The sequence below is a fragment of the Lycium barbarum genome, chromosome 9, assembly GCF_019175385.1.
Source record: "Lycium barbarum isolate Lr01 chromosome 9, ASM1917538v2, whole genome shotgun sequence".
NCBI lineage: Eukaryota > Viridiplantae > Streptophyta > Magnoliopsida > Solanales > Solanaceae > Lycium > Lycium barbarum.
The window spans coordinates 32729341-32747995 of record NC_083345.1 but is presented as its reverse complement, the minus strand read 5'-3'; the positions used below and the strand labels follow the sequence as shown (position 1 = coordinate 32747995).

General features: G+C 32.3%; 1 long non-coding RNA gene across 3 annotated transcripts; it reads right to left on the bottom strand.

Moving 5' to 3' along the window:
- Nucleotides 1-447: 447 nt before the first annotated feature.
- On the bottom strand, nt 448-5222 carry LOC132611129 (uncharacterized). Of its 3 annotated transcripts, XR_009571480.1 has the most exons (4): nt 4917-5221; nt 1484-2690; nt 1243-1371; nt 448-706 (listed from the first exon to the last, which is right to left on the bottom strand). It is a non-coding gene; the product is annotated as an uncharacterized LOC132611129 (long non-coding RNA). The 3 variants fall into 3 exon arrangements; XR_009571479.1 differs by having other exon boundaries at nt 448-709; nt 1484-5222; XR_009571478.1 differs by having other exon boundaries at nt 1484-5214.
- Nucleotides 5223-18655: the final 13433 nt, after the last annotated feature.

Here is an 18655-nt window from a genome sequence, read left to right as displayed (position 1 = left end):
GAAATCAAAAATCCAATCCTCCATGCACTACAAGAAAAATGACATTTAGCGAGGGGAAATCTAGTTGTTAAAAGTCTAAATCCGGTCGCTATAAGTTAATAACGACCAGAAACAATCCGGTCATCACCGGTCGTTAAAACCCTTGTCGTTAAAAGTTAACGACCGGATTTGAAGTCCGGTCGTTAAAGATCCATTGACGACGGAAATAATTCCAGTCGTTATATTACTTTTTACCGACCGATTTCCTCTTCGCTAATTGCAAAATTCCCTTCGCTAATACCCATTTAACTATTTCACAATCCGATCGTTAAGGTGTTTTAAAGGCCACATTTCCCTTCGCTAATGTTAAATACAATTAAATAAAATTATATTTTTGAAAATGGTTACCGAATAGTAATTATTTCATATGCTTTAACACATTTACATATACAGGCTCGCATCGAAATATACCAAATAATCAATATTATTAAAATAAATTCATTGTTAATTACAAAGTACTAAAGGTACATATTACCAAAAATATATGCCCATCCAAATTGCATGACATTATTTTTATCAACTCCTTGAAAACTAAAAAAGTAAAACTATAACATATGTACAAATGATAACATCTTTAAGACACCACTAATATAATAAAGACCTATTGCGCTTGTACTTGCTGTGCAATTTCTTCAAAGGACAAGTTCTTCGGACTTCAAATCTTGATCTGCTAAAAGAGCAAGTTCATGTCAGTGAGGTGACAGAATTCCTACAAGCTACTTCGTTTGAAAAACAAATGAGTAATTTAATCACTACCTAAATATTGGAGAAAATGTTGTTTTGATTGAACAAATGCAACAATCAATAGCTTCATGAAAGTATATCTTGGGTTTCAGTAGGGTGAAATTTTGACTTTAACCCATTGAAAGTTCTAAAATTTCAAGGCAAAAAAGGTATCTAGTTAGAGGATAATTTGGATATTGTTTTCATTAACAAGTGAAACAAAATGCAAGTGAAAATGCCCCTAATAAGCAGAACAAAGCATAAACGACTAAGATTGAGAAAAACGTGGAAGAAGTCAGTAATCCATATTTCGTTATATTCAACAATAAAAGATATAACTAAATTTATTTAGAAATTTTCATCATGGTCTCTTCAATTGTCCACGCTGTTTAATTCATGTTATCAGCTATCTATAGCAACTACTCACAAAAGAAAGATGATAACACTTAAGTAAAAGTAAAAGTGACAGCAAAAGAATACCTGAGAAAAATAACTCTTGTCACTTATTATAAAATCAACCTAACTGGTAAAATAGTCTCTCCAGAATTCAGATGCTCTTCGAACAAATGTCGTTTTTAACTTGTCAAGCTCTGCTCGTTTCTCCTTTGCCTACAAGAGATTTAAGAACATTTCCACAAGTAAAGTGAGTTCACACTTATTCACAAATTAGAGAAAACATCTGCTGCCTATGCGAAATAGTTTAGTTGAAAGGCAGGATTACTTTGTTTCACTTCAATTGGCAAACAAGCACATGAGATGTAACAATACAATTCCCATACTTCCCATCCATATATAGTAACAGATCATAAGCCCCTAAAAACCAACAAGAAGTTTATCAATTAGAATTAGCTGGTAATGATAAAAAAAAAAAAAAAAAAAAAAGGAAGAGTTCCCTATCCATCTTATACAGCCAAGGTTCATCAAGGTCAGTCGCGTCACATATACAATTTACATATACCATGTATTTGCAATAATTCAACCATTTTTTATTTCCCAACCACTTGAGAACTAGACCTGATCAGGCCAAAAATTGCGCTATGCTTTGATATGTATGCCCATATGTATTAACCTTTTCTACCCTATACGATAAAGCACAACACTGATGAAGAAATAACTAAAAGAATCAGAAAGAAAGAAACGAGGAAGTGGACATATAGTCTCATATGTGCATAGCTAGGATCCAAATTAGTTAACCACTCACATGCCTCAATGTTTTGAAGCATTCTTGCCTCATCAAATGAACAGCCTGTTAAAGATGCTGCATTCTATAAAACAAGAATGACCTAGAAACATTAGTTTATTTAAGGGTGTTCATGAACAAGATCGGGGGGAGACAGAGAGAGCTTAGAGGGTATCCACAATCTCTCAAGAATCTTATCAAGTTCCTCAATTAACGCTTTGTTGTTAACTGACTGCATTTCTAGCAAAGGAGGTCATACATTCAAATAATAGACTGTTAACATTCTAAGGCAATAGCATATTTGAATTTGTATATCACATTCAAGAGATTCACCAGTTAAGAGCAAACATAGGCAGGTCATATTAGAATAGAAATACATATACAAACCAGTGGACTAAGAAAAGAAAAACTTATCTCCTTGTTGCTAATACTAGATAATAAACTACAGAATGAAATGCCAAGATTCCTACTGATTCAGAAGCTTAATCCTATGACTACCCCCAACACATTAACTCTTTCATCATGCTACTCGACTAATTAATATAAACTAGATGTATCACTCTAATATTTTGGCAGAAACTAAGAATGCAGTAAGTAAAAATAATCACTAGATACTTAGTCCAAGTAAGAGAATAATTAAAGCACTAGTTAAGTAGTGTTTGTGTACATTCCTGAGAGGGAAGGAACAAGTCGACGATTGGAATCAGAAAGACCTTCATCTCTTCTAGGCAACGTCTTCAATCAAACTCTGTAGATAGAAACATCTCACAAAAGAAGAGAGATTGATTAGTAGAAATATGTGCTACCTTACGGATGTAGTGATTCATGAGAAGTCAAAATAAAACAAGTAAAGCGCGTAATTTGACTTGCGGGCGACATGAATCATTTTAACACATTTAATACGAAGGATAGCATCTGGACAATCAAGTAACATAATTAAAGAAGCATTAGCGATATAAGAATCAAATAAAGTAAATAAAAAAAATATGAAATTTTAAATAAGTGCACAATACATCCAAAAGAAGAGATCGAATTTCTTAAAATAAAAAAAAAAAAAAAGAAGTCTGAAGTCAAGATTGGCTACCTGATTTTTGTGGGAACTTGACTTATATTGAATTAAGGACTTTGAAATCTTGGGTCTGTAAACTCTCAAACTAATGAGATTAACTGTCACTACTCAATATTCACAATCTGAGCATGTTTATAAACCAAGACTTTCATATAAAAATATTAATTAATGTTAGATCATGTAAGTAAGTCAAAGGAGAATGTTCTTTCATATAGCATTGAGGCTAACATTCTGTTACTAGCAATTCAGCACAAACAAGGAAAGGTTTCCTTCAAAATCTAACTGATAATTTTAAGTGACATCTATCATTTTGCATTTTAGGGGGTACGAACTAAATCCTCAACCTTATGAATAATTGCAAGAATGGAAATAAAGAATAGAATATGTAACCATTAACAGTTTTGGAATATTCTAAAAATAGTTTTAGGTGCTAGAAATAGATTTCACTGCATTTTGCTACTTCTAAGTTTACATGTAACTTAGGTATGGATAACAATAGCTATTGGCATATTCTTGAAACAAGCAAACATGCATTTTTCACATTCGAGAAATCTGTATTTACTACAGTACTTTAAAGTTAAGTAGAGATGAAAACAAAATCCTTGTGACACGAGTTCAAACAATGAAAAATGAGGGTCTTAATTGGAACAATAATGATACCAAGGTGGTGAGAACAATTGAAATAGAGGCTCAGATTTGTATTCAGGCACATGCGAAGAAGGTCCGGCCACGCCACGGCTGCAACCAGTTGCATCAATCGTCTACATCCAGGTTGTCGTGCCGAGAAGCGAACCCCGCAATTGCTTGCCTCACTGTCTTTGCTAGACTATTATCGTCGCCGCCTCAAAAAAATTACTTATTTGCAAGTAAAGAAATTTCAACACCAAACCAGATAGCATCGAGGGACAAAAGCAACGGAGGAACAGTGATGGATAATAAACTCTATTGTAGTTTGTATCCTAGGCCAAAACCCAGAAGTGTAGTAATGTTCAGACCAGTAAAATTCAACGCAACGAATATGATCACGTGACAACAGAACCTTAATAAAAATTTATATCATAGCCACAAGCAACAATCAGGACAACAGTAGTATGAATCAATATGATAGCCTAACAAATAGCGTCACTGGGCAGCAACAACCTCAACTTTATTTATATCATAAGAAACTGGCAGAAAAGAAGTACTAACAGCGAGGAAGAATGTTTCGGGCATAGAAAATACTATCAAGGATAGATTAACCGAATAGCCTCAAGGAAATTGGTCACTAATTCACCAATGTCTAATGAAAAACGCTGAAGTCATAGCCACAGCATAATGGAAATAAAATCACGGTATCATAGATAGCACTAACAGAGAGGGAATGAGATAGACTATCGTCTCCTTAATATCATCTAGTAATTCTTAAAAATTTGATTACTACTAGTCAAATTAAGCAGACTAATTAGCAATTACAAGATTTAAGTACTAGTACTCAAAAGCAGATTACAATTTTTTTCTAAAAAAGCTAATTGATCACATCAAACCTAAATTATTTGAAGAACAAAAGAATACCCAATCCCACAATCACTAGTTACAACTAGCGGATGAGCTGAAACAAGGAATTTAGGGGCAATATATTCACAACCAGTTCATGCCATTACATAACAAGTTCTATTAAACATCAATCAAATCGATACAATACTATGAGACATAATTTTTCACACCATTACTGATCTTAGGACACCATCAACATATATGTTTGTAAATCTTTAGTTCTAAACAACAAATTGTACTAGTTCTGTTGATATTAGTCGATTTCTCAAGCAAGACATCTTTAATTGGTGTTAATTCATCACAGATATAGTTGAATAAAATGTGTTTGTTTTTCATACAACCCTAGGTTTAGTGATTTTGGAAGAAACTTACCGTGATGAGAAAGAGAAGAAAAATGTAAGATCCTTAATTGGTTAGTCAATTGCAGGTGAAGATCATATATGTCATAGATGGCGAGCGGTTTTTTATGGAACAACTCTGATTAAGTTATACATTGATCAAAATAGGGAGGAGGTTAAGGGTTTTCTTTTGGATAGTGGGGTTTGGGTGGAGCGTGGGTTGTTAAAAGAGTGGGAAAATCATGACCAAGAAAGAAAAAGAGTGGGAAAAAAGTGGCGCTTATTTCCACTAATTAATTTAATTTAAACGACCGGATATTGTACTTTATAAAGACCAAATATTATCCTCTCGTTGATATCGGAGTAAACACTAGCTTTAACGTCCGGACAAAAATATGGTCGCTATAAATACACATATAACGACTAGATTTATGTCCCCTCGTTAAGAAGTAGTCATTAAAGGTCCAGTTTCTTGTAGTGATGTCTCTTTCATCTGTTGAAGCGGAATATCGTTCCATGAGACATGTGGTTGCAGAGATTACTTGGCTCAATCGTCTTCTTCACGATCTTTCCGTTCCTCCCACAATTCCGATTCCGGTTATTTCTGATAGTCAGGCTGCAATACATATCGCTCGAAATCCCGTTTTTCACGAGCGTACCAACCATGTTGACATCGATTGCCACTATGTTCGGCAACAATTTCTCTCTGGCCTAATCTCACTTTCATTTTTACCTTCTTCTTCTCAACTTGCAGATCTGTTTACTAAACCATTATCTGGTCCTTCTCACTATTCTATACTTGGCAAGTTGGGTCTCTCTTCCTTCCCCTCCAACTTGAGGGGGGTGTTGGATTTCATGGTATTTCTGAGAAAGAAATAGAGGTAAAGAAGACGATGGAGACAAAGGAATTCTCTGATTTTCCTCGTAATGGTCGAAATGAAACAGGAGACATTTTTATATGTCATAAAGTCAATGAAAACAAAGGTGGACAAATCAAGACCATTGATCATTATCATAATGAATTTAATCTGGACCATGCAATTATTTCTTGTAAAGGGCATCCACCAGAAGTTTCCAAGCACATGCCTGGCACATGAGAATATTATTGTTAGCTAGTTGGTTATACATCAACCAATAGGAAATAAACAAATTGTATAGGAAATACTTTATTCTTATTTCTTTATTTTCTTAGTTGATACAATAGACTTGTATAAATATAGAGGTGTGCAGTGACTGAAATCATCAAGGAAATACATGGAAAATTCCCAAATATTTTTTTTCGTTTCTTTTTAGTTTTCAATATAATGTCATAGAAATCAGACAGAAAGGACAAAACTTTTGCACTATATTGAAATTCAAAAGATGAAACCAGTAAGGTTTTGTAGTTACAATAGGGCATGGAAGTGTTCAAATTAATGTATGCTTGTCGAACAAGAACCGGATTTTGATAATTTGTTGGTGGTGCTCAGCATATTACTATTTGCATGGACGCTAATACAATATAATGCACACATGTTTTAAAGTAAACTATAGAAAATTCTTATATATATACCTAATAAAATAAAACTAATGCACTGGCTTCTAATTTATATACCCACTTGCCTAAGGCCGAGGCTTACTTTATTATCCAAGTTGCTTATAAAAGAATATGGATATATAACGCCATATATAGATCAAGCTATTAAAAAGTCTAACTTTCTCTTGGTGTCTAACTTTCTCTTGGTGACTTATTTGGATCATAAAATCCTTGATCTAGTACTTCTTGGTTTATTTATTCTCTTATAGATTATAAGATGTTACAAATTCTTCATTACAGTTTAATTTCTTTTAAACTTGAGAATTCTTTCAAGTATATTTGAATTTAGACCCTCCTTTGATCTTATTCCATTTCTAATGAGTACCAAGTTTTAAACTTTAATTATTATTATTATTTTTTATTTAGTATACATAACTTCTTTTGATCTATTTCGACTTACTTGCCTTCAGATAGAGCAAATTAAAATAGGAAATAAAGTATGAGAGATGAGAAATTATATCGGAATTAAAAGTAATAAAACTATTCCGCAGATGGGGAAGGAAGAAAAAAGTGTAGCAAAATAGAAACAAAGTATTCTCAATTTCTCAGATAGGAGTGGATATATTCTCGTATTGTATGAAATGATTATTTAATTTGTCAATACTTGTTCAATATAAATTGGATGTATGGTCAGGACCCAGGTTTTAGATACTAGCTAGCTTGGATATTTATCTATTTATTTATTTTTATTGTTTACTTGTCTAATGTGATCAGTTTTTATACCACTTTCTCTAGTCCCCCATATGGCTATATAGCATATTGAAGTACTTAAATGAAATTTAGGCTACAACAGAGTGTCCCTTCAACTAGAGTATATATTCAACAGCAACTTGACAATTTAAATTTTCCATTGACCTATCGATTACTCATCAGCGGACATAAAATTTGGAGTCCGGAATCAAAATGGCTCAAAAAAAAACATTTTGAACCAAAATACCCCAACAAAAAAAAAAGTTACTAAAGTACCTATAGCGCAGTATTTTACTGTGCTATAGCACTAACGGAGACGGACCCGTTAAGTCCTATAACGCAGTAAAATAATGCGCTATACGGAATACGGTGTCACCTATAACGCATGATTTTACCGCGTTATAGGAGGGAGAGAAACTCCTATAACGCAGTAAAATAATGCGTTATAGGAGTTGCCATTTTCCATTCACCCCTTATTACGTAATAATTTATCTTTTTTACGTAGTTTAGCCGTATATTAATCATGCTTTAAGACTCCGAAACTTCAATATTTTATATAGAACTCTAGTTACATTTGTACAATTAATAAAATAGGCTCAACACATCAAGAATACATGATACTTTGAATTGTCGTTTTAATAGTTGAAAATTACAGTGTATATTTAGGGTAAATTTTCTGTGTTCATGTACATATATTAACTTTTGAATACCCTGAACATATATTACAATGTATATTTAGGTCCAGTTATTTTTCCGAACACCCTGAGTGAAAATTCTGGATCCGCCACTGTATAGTACTCTCTCTCAAAATTATTTACCAACGGTATAGTTAAATCTGTATGCATGGTTTATGAAGTTGTTCGGAAAAATAACTGGACCTAAATATACATTGTAATATATGTTCAGGGTATTCAAAAGTTAATATATGTACATGAACATAGAAAATTTATCCTAAATATACATTATAATTTTTTGTCCAGGGTGTTCGGGTGAACACCCTGGCCTCTTACTGCATCCGCCCCTGGTACTAATTACTATACCGTTGGTAAATAATTTTGAGAGAGAGTGGGCAACAAGTAATGGGGATCGATTGAATAAGAACGTTCATCAGTTGGCCAAATTCTCTCTTTCTTTCTTAAATATTTTCCTTGTCAACAAAGATTAAGGTTGTGGTTCTACGCTGTCGTGGCTCGTGTTGCGTTACCAAAGAAAAAAGAAGTGACCGATTTCTTTCTTAGCTTAAAGATCGAAGTCGTCCTCGTGTTTTTGTTGTTATCGTATTCGTATTGAGAGAGAAAATATTCAAACATGATGATTCTTTATTCATTTATGGTTGCGTTAGCAAGCAGACAGCACTCTATTCCTTTGCTGAGTTGGACGGCTATGTTTGGCCTTTAAGTTTGTAGCACTTACTATTTCTCCGAATCATATGATTGGTGAAAAAAATCATTTATATGATTAATTGGGCATCATAAAGTCTAAATAAACAAACAGAGTTTTAAATTTATGATTTAAAATTTAGATATATGTGTGGTTGTAATTATTTTAAAGGTAAAATGAGAAGTTTAAAATTAAATTGTTTTAAATATAAAAAAATATCATTATTTTTTAAACAACTAGAAAAAGGTAAATTTACCACATAAAATGAGACATAGAAAATACCGTACTAGACAGGTCTACTAAAAAGTAAAAATTAGAAATAAATCAAAAGGGAAAGATAATAAATAAGTTCTAACAACAGCAGAATTGTCCGAGTTATCATCAATATCTGGAACTTTTCTGAAGAAATAGTTCCTAGTTTATCTGTCTCAATTATATCTATAGCATGCAAAGGAAAAATTGCTAAGTAAAAAAAAGGAGGGCAATGAAGACAACTTGTTTTTCATGATTAAGACGTCATTTATCTAGTTAAATGAGATTCTATAAAGTAAAACAAAAAAAGAAAAGTTTGTTCAGATTTGAGGGTATTAATTTCACATATAATCATTGAACTTTATCTACCACGTATAAGTCACAAACAGATTGTTTTTTGTCATATTAAACTTAAAGTAACTGAATTTTCCACACTATAACAATAAAATCACAGAATTATATTTGTTTCATTATTAAAATACTGAACTTTATTCGTTATACTAATAAAGTTACTATACTTTACTTTGAATTATAACGATAAATCAAACTCATCCATGAAGATCATGACTTAAGTTATTGTTAGATTGTGCAAGTCTTGTAACTTTAGTTATAAGGGGTAAAATCTAATTATTAATGTGATAAATATAATTTGATTACTTTATAGTTGTAGTGGGTAAAGGTACTCAGAGCCGAGTGTTCAAGTTTAATTTGAACTCGATCGAATAGAAAATTAGAGTTAGAATCTATAGCTAGCTCGAACTCAAATTTAATAAGCGAATTCAACCAAGTCAACACCTTTGGGGTATTCAAAACCAATAGCTTTGAGTCTTCAAGAAAATACTAGTAGTTAATTGATTGGTTTGAAAAGTGAACAATTATAGACTAGTTTCACACTCGTTTTCTTTTGACGATTCTGACTAATATAGTATTTAATATGAAATAAAACTATGAAGTAAATACACAGAAGAAATATGTAGAGAGAATATGTAGAGAGATATCAGATTATATTATTTTTGCTCTTTCAACATTGTATCTGTGCATCCTATTTATAAGAGCAACAGGACATGGGATATTTTGAGATATTTTGGGATATTTTGGGATATTTATAACTTAATGGATATCCACTACTTGAGATATTTATAACACTCCCCCTTGGATGTCCATTAATAGATGATGTACCTCGTTAAACCTTATTAAAAAAAAACCCAGTGGGAAAAATTCCTAATGAAGGAAAAAGAGGGCACATATCTAGAAATACGCTTTGAGAGCTGCCTCATTAAAAACTTTACCAAGAAAACCCAATGGGACAAAACTTGATTAAGGAAAAAAGAGTACAACACGTATTTCACTCCCCCTGACGAAGACCAAGATTCAGATGTCGGAGTCTTCGCATTCCAATCTTGAATATCATCTTCTCAAGAGTTGAAGTTGGCAAAGATTTAGTAAACAAATCTGCAGGATTGTCACTTGAACGGATTTGTTGCACATCAATATCACCGTTCTTCTGGAGATCATGTGTGAAAAATAACTTTGGTGAAATGTGCTTTGTTCTATCTCCTTTTATGAAACCTCCTTTTAATTGAGCTATGCATGCAGCATTATCTTCATATAATACTGTGGGCATTTTTGTATCACACTTCAAGCCACATCTTTCTCTGATGAAATGTATCACTGATCTCAACCACACACATTCTCTACTTGCTTCATGAATAGCGATTATCTCAGCATGATTTGAAGAAGTAGCAACAATGGACTGCTTGGTCGATCGCCATGATATAGCAGTACCTCCGCATGTAAACAGATAGCCCGTTTGAGATCGAGCTTTATGTGGATCAGATAAATAACCTGCATCTGCATAACCAACAAGATCTGTACTACCTTTGTTAGTATAAAACAGACCCATATCGCTAGTTCCCTTCAGATATCGCAATATATGCTTAATCCCGTTCCAATGCCTCCGTGTAGGAGAAGAGCTATATATTGCTAGCAAATTAACAAAAAATGCTATGTCAGGTCTTGTAGCATTAGCAAGATACATAAGTGCACCTATTGCACTAAGATATGGTACTTCAGGACCAAGTAGCTCTTTGTTTTCTTCCTGAGGTCGGAACGGGTCTTTGCTCACTTCAAGTGAGCGAACAACCATAGGAGTACTTAAAGGATGCGCATTGTCCATGTAAAACCGATTTAAAACTTTCTCAGTATAGGCAGATTGATGTATAAAGATCCCTTTTGCGAAATGTTCAATTTGCAGACCAAGACAGATTTTTGTCTTTCCGAGATCTTTCATCTCAAATTCTTTCTTCAAATATTCAATCGCCTTTTGGAGCTCTTCTGGAGTTCCAATGAGGTTTATGTCATCAACATAAACAGCAAGTATAATGAACCCTGATTTTGTTTTCTTAATAAAAACACATGGACAAATGGCATCATTTATATATCCTTCATTTATCAAGTACTCACTTAGGCGATTATACCACAAACGCCATGATTGTTTTAAACCATATAATGATCTTTGTAATCTGATTGAATACATTTCCCGAGACTTTAAACCAAATGCTTTAGGCATTTTATATCCTTCAGGAATTTTCATATAAATTTCATCAAGTAAGCCACATAGGCCGTGACAGCATCCATCAGTATAATTAATGTGACATCTTCTGTTGTTTGGACTGCTGGCCCAATAAACATTACGTTTACCAAGATGGATCATTTTATTTGGTAATTATTCTACGTCAACATGCTTTAAGAGACGTAGAAATCAAATCCTCACAACCTTATACAATATTGTGCGCTATATTGTATATTGTCGACAAGATATCATGTTGTATCGGTTCGCAATTCGACATAACTTACTGAGATCTCATCACTTCATTATTTTCAGGTACCTGAACCTCCTATAAGGTTTATGAAGTGTTATGTCGTAGCTCTTCAAGAGCACATTGCCTCCTTATTATGATCATTTGCTCCTCCCTTTTTCAAGGATTATTATATTTGGAACCGATTGGTCTACCATGCTCCATGCACGCTGTAGACTTTGTCCTTCAGGGACATTAAGAGCATTTTGCAGATGAAATATGAAATAGTTGGGTCAGTAAATGCTTCCAGCATTTGATTTGAATTATCTGAGGATTATACTGATGATAATTCACAACATATTTCTTAGCTGCTTATTCTTTCCCCCTTATTTTAGTGACATATGTCCCCATTTTCTTTGAGAAAATCCATCTGTGTGCATCATGGTATATCCATTAATCATATACCGCACATCAAATGCTAAAAGATGAAAATATCTAGTTCCTGACCCTGAACCAAATATGAGGGGAGAATTTATCAAAATTTATTGATCTGAAGCATACAAGTGCTGTTGTATGCAATATATCATATCTCAGACCAACATCTGAAACTCTGTTCTCATAAGCAATGGTTTAGCTGTATTATGGAGGCATCCAATGCCAAACCAACTTAGATATAAATCAGCATTATCAAGATGATTGTCTTGATTACATATTCTGAAAATTGTGCTTCCAACTCAATTATTTTAAGCAAGCAACTTTGTAAATGTCAAACTGCCAGTTGACAATAAACATACATGTGACTGTCTTAAATAGATGCATCTATTTAAGACATCACATTGCAGGTGAAGGGGCCCACATTCACCTTTTATATTTTTCAGAATTTTGGGGATTCAGTCCCAACATTAGCTGGTGTAATCAACTTATTATGAGAACAAGCAACACAAACAAATTCTTGAAGAATCTTCTAGTTCTTCAATATGTTTTTAAATACTCAATTAGCACATCAGATTTAAATCAGGACGATCAAAATGGTCTTGTCAACTGATAAAATTATTTGTACCCGTAAACTTCAAGTTTACTATGACGAGTGCTATTTCTTTTAATAAACTTCTAGTTTACTATTGCATAAAATTTTATGTCAAAACTTCTGGTTTATTGTGACATGCGATCTCATCATGCTCGGGTAACGCTTTACACACTTGACCCTACCCGTAATAAGTTGGAGATATTCAATCTTCGAATCATCTGTAGTCTCAATATGATGACCATTTTTCTCGCTAGTAAACTTCAGGTTTACTATAATTTATTTTCCGATCGAAATAATTATGATCTGAGATGAATGGTACTATCATATATAAGCTCTTCGAGAGACATCAATTTGTTCACCATAATCATATATTATTTGGACACTGCTAGTGTCATGATACTTGTAAATAACTAATTAGCTCTTCTGGAGCCTTTGATCATTAATTTCTATTACCAAATATTTCTTAAATACTTCTGGTACCATTAAAGAAAATTTCGACACTACTGGTGTCACGAAATAAACATTGAATTCTAAACTTCAATATTTCAAACATCTCCTTCAGGGAGATTCATCATTAACTGAGAATTTTGTATCTAAGCTCAAACACATAATAATCAAATCCTTCATAAAGAAATACATTAATTGTTATTTCCTTCAAGGAAATCAATAACAACTAACAATAATGTATTAATGTGGTTATAGGAGAAAGCATTCTACTCTTCTTCCTTTTGCCTTAGAAATATGTTTCGACGTACGACAGGTACATATAGCAATGTCTGACTTTCATACCACCAGAATATAACATCTACATTCCTTGTATTTTATCCCTCCAGGAGATAAGTTGTGGTATTTGTTCATTCACTTCGGGGAATGAAACCTGATTATTTAAATGTGCTTGAAATACGACGCTCATCAATAGCTCGTTATTTTGCTCAAACACAAGAAAATATTGCTTCAAAGTATTTCTCAGATATTTTGGTAATTCTTTCTGCTTCAGGAGTAAAGTTTTAGAGTTTTACTGCTTCGGGAGTAAAGTTTCAAGTTTTACCACTTCGGGAGTAAAGTTTAAAGGTTGACTAATTCAGGAGTAAATTTCTGCATTCTACTACTTCGGGAGTAGATTCCAGAGTTGTACTATTTCAGGAGTAGAATTAAAAACCTTACTACTTCAGGAGTAAATACATAGGCTTACTACTTCTGGAGTAGAATTCAAAGTTTGCTACTCGTGGAGCAAAATTATGAGTTTAGTACTTCGGGAGAAAAACATATAATATTCAGAATATTTCTTCTCAATTATTCTACCTCTTCTGGAGATGGATCATAATATTTTCACAATCAAATGCACGTTTATATTTATAGGCTTTACTATATATTATCACATTCACTTCAGGGAATGGATCTATATTTGCAACATTTATCAAAAGTTTTCATTCTTCAGGAATAAAACATAATTATCTGAACGTGTCTTAAGCATATCAAATCGTGATAGCTTATAGCCTCTTTTAAGATATTGCTACTTCAGGAGCAAATCGAGACATACATATAATGTGAAGAATTTTTCTCTAACACATCTTCAATCATAAACACAATAAGCCCGTAAAAATATTACCACTTCTGGTGTTCACTGATATAAACTCATTTAATCATTTCATATTTGCGAACTAACCTTCCAGTAGAATATTGGCATAAGGCTTTCAGCAACTTTGGTTTCAAGATATTTTGTCAAAAAGAGGCCGAAGTGCTATATTCCATAGTAATACTTAAAAAAAAAGAAAGGCCATGTTTCTTAGTTGTTACTACGCTGATGGTGAGCTTCTCCCAAAAATCAGTTTAAAATTTTCGTAGTTGTTAAAGTCAACAACAATCAACCATCAAAACAAAGATAGAAAAATACTTGGAACATGTTACCTGAACTGTTTAGACTAAATAAGTACTGCAAGTCCTTTACTTTATCTCCAGTGAGGCAACGTCTTGTACTCAGTGTAATTCCAAGAATTGCACCTTCGAGACTTTCAAAGTATTTGCTCAAGATGGCTAAGGCTCGTGCTGATAACGTAATATGAAATAAAACTATGAAGTAAATACACAGAATAAATATGTAGAGAGAATATGTAGAGAGATATCAGATTATATTATTTCTGCTCTTTCAACATTGCATCTGTGCATCCTATTTATAGGAGCAACAGGACATGGGATATTTTGAGATATTTTGGGATATTTATAACTTAATGGATATCCACTACTTGGGATATTTATAACAGTATTAATATTCTTTCTTCGCATTTTCTCAAGCACGACGTTGAATATATCCCTCTTAATTAAGTGCTCTTCTTGAAGGATAAACCATGAATGATGGCCAAATCAATTCCCCCTTTTTGTCCTTTTATGTTGAATTGGGGTGTATATGGATTGGGTTGGTTTGGATTTTTTAAAGATCAAACCAAATCAATTGCATCGGGTTTTTAAATTTATAAATCAAATCAAACCAACAAAAGTCGGGTTTTTCACCCTCGGGTTTTTTCGATTTTTTCGAGTTGTTCGGGTTTTTTGGGTTTTTTCCAGTAAAATCTTCATACTAAACATGTAACTTGTACATCAAATAGTTTTTTTAGTCCTAGTAAGATACAACTATCTAATTAAGATATTTTTTAAGAAAAGAACATAAAATGTGAAATGAGAGATGGCATTGTACCAAAATATTCAACAACAAAAATAATGAAATTGCATAAAATAAAATGATCATAGTTTAAAAGTATTAAGTCATGCTATAATAAGTACGTTTAAATTATAAGGCATATAGAAAATGATTATAATCTAAAAGTACTAAGTCATGATAAAATAAGTAGGGTTAATAAGTATTAATTACATGACTAATTATTAAAGAAAAAAATAAAATTAATTTATATATTTTCACTTTCGAAACCAATATAAAACTAAAGAGTGGATATACAACATTATTGTCATTCCTAGGGTTAGAATTAAATTTCTTTTGTTAGCATTAGTATTGATTTGATTTTTGTTGAGTTTTATTTCAGTTACTACTATCTATGGGCTATAAAAACTTATTGGACCATTCAAAATTCTAATTCCAAGTGAAATAATATGCTAAAAGACCAAAAAACCTATGAAATTGTTTAAGAAATATTTATACATTACATTATAAATAAATATTTTTATGTATAAAATATTTTTGAAATTTAAAAAATGTAATGTCGGGTTGGTTTGATTTGATTTGACTTTTTTTTTTAGTTAAAATCAAACCAAACCAACAATGGTCGGTTTTTTGTTTTAAAACAAAACCAAATCAAACCGAATCACTAGTCAGATTTTTTTCTCGATTTGATTCAACTTATCGGTCTGATGCAGTTTATCGGTTTCCTTTGTACACCATAATGTTGAATGTGCTTTAGTCTAAACAGCAGTAGTCTAATCATGGATTTTTGAGTACTTTAATAATGCCTTCTTTTGGCATGAAGCAGACAAGAAATATCCAATACTTAGATAGAAAACTGGATAGATTGTACCAATTTGAAGTCCCTCGATAACAACACTATTTTGTATCGTAGAGGATGTACTATCACTTTCATTTTTTGGAGCTAACACTGCCATATCATACCGTCTTTTGTAATAGGGTTGAGTCTATCAACCCACAGTGTGTATGGAGATTAGGTTAATTTGGTCACCCTCCTTGTAGGATGTTTTTAATGAATATATCTCACCTCCAAGGCTCATGAAAGAGCTCGAATTTCTAACCCAAAAAACAAAGTTATATACACTAATACAATAACTTAATGAAAATTTTAAATTATTAATGTAATTTAACTTGTTAAAAGAAGTTACTCCCTATTTATTTTAGTTTACCAATTAAAACTAGAGATAATTTCAGAGACCTCTCTCCACGTTTAGCTTAATAACACCTCTCTTGTGGTTTACAATATTACGTTTACCTCACTTCTTTCATATTTAATGTAACAAAACTAATAACCAACTAAAAGATAGACAAGTTTGCCCTTACGATGTTGATATTTTCTTTTCTAGTTAGTAAGACAATACATTCTTTGTAGTTTTCTTAGTTAGCGCTTCCTCCAACCAGTAACATATTCATGCCACTCAATTTCTTGAATGATAATCATGAATAATAAGTGATAAAACATAATCGCATATTATTTAGAGGTCTTCCGTACTATTGGAAATGAATATGACCGCAAATTGCTTAACAAAAATTGCTTCTATTGAAGGAAATGCTTCATACAGTGGGGAAAGGAATTCCTTGCCTCAAACTATATATAAGAAATCATCGACGGATAAATATTGCTTAAGCATTTCCTTGAGACTCCTTGGTACAAGTCATTGGGGAGAATTGTTAAGTTAGTAAGTGTTTTATAATATTTTAACCCCACCCCCCAAAAAAACTTTTTTTATAACATTGTGGCGTTGTGTTACAAACAAAAACTGCAGAAATAATAAAATGTAACAAATAGAATCCTTACTCTCTCTTATTTTATTTTTTTAGTTTACACTACTTTTAGTTTTTTGCATTGGGTACGTTGGTTGGTTGGTGGTGTTGGACAATATTTTTAGTTTTATTTGTAATCATCTTAATTTATCTTACTAATTAACCAATTTCTTATAATTTGAACGTCAAAACAAAACAAAAAAACGAATTGAACGAATTACGACTATGATAGAATTGAATTAGATCCGATAAAATAGGAATATGCTTTTGTTATATAAAAGAGTGTTGGGATCGAAATAACAGGGCCTCATGCGGAAGTTAACAATTGCAAATCTTGAATGACGATAAATCAGACAACGACAAAAATATACTAAAAAGTATAATATTATAATATGATTTGGTCAAGTGACCTACATATTGGAAAAACTAATATAATAAGCATAAAACTTATTGAGAGAATTATCTTCCCCTAAACAAGACTATTTAATGACTAAATTGTGGATGCTACCATATTGTCTATGAGAAAGAACAAATCTTCTATTTATATAAGTTCGAAACTTCTCCTCGAAGAAATAGGATAGATATAGTAGAGTCCTTTTTTCACAAAGAAAACCTTTTCTACTAATAAATCCTTTTTGAAGTAAAAAACACAATTATGGTAGACTCCAAATAAGGTAGGAAATTAAGGGCAAACCCTAACAAATCTCCCCTTGGCCTGAATTTTTTGGCAAAATAATCTTGATTCTCCATCTTCACATAATCTTCATCATTATTGCTTGCCATGGTTTAAAATAAGGTTAAAAATATTATGGGTTAAAATTTGGTTTAAAAATATTTTACATTATTGTTAAAGATGCAGCTGCAGGGATGTTGAAAATTCATTTCCACATGTAGCACTCTGGACAAAATCTTCATTATCATGAACTTGGTTTGCAGCTTGATTTGAATCTGCCTTGAACCCCGTCTTCAACCTCGTTAAACCATTGACTCTGATACCTCTTGTTAGGATCGAAATAACAGTGCATCATGTGGAAACTAACAATTGCAAACCTTGAACGACAATAAATCAGACAATGACAAAAATAGACTAAAAAGCATAATATTGTAATATGATATGGTCAAGTGACCTACATAAAAATCATAAAACTTATGGAGAAAATTATCTCCCGCTAAACAAGACTCTTTAATGATTACATTGTGAATGCTACTATGTTGTGTATGAGAAGAACAAATATTCTATTTATAGAAGTGAAACTTCCCCTCCAAGAAATAGGATAGATATAGTAGAGTCCATTTCCAAAAAAAAAAAACATTTTCTACCAATAAATCTTTTTTGAAGTAAAACACAATTATGGTATAATCTAAATAAGGTAGGAAATTCAGGGCAAACTCTAACAACAAAGAGCAAATTAAAGTAAAAGTAACAAAATTTTCCATTTGTAAATCAACTAATAATAGGTTTTCTACACAAAACTAGAAAGAATTAGGAAGGTTTATAAGGAATTGTATTTTAGAGAAGTTTTGGCATGGACAGTTCAAAAATATAAATCGAAATAAAAATTAGAATAAAACAAGTTAGTTTTCTTTTATAAAA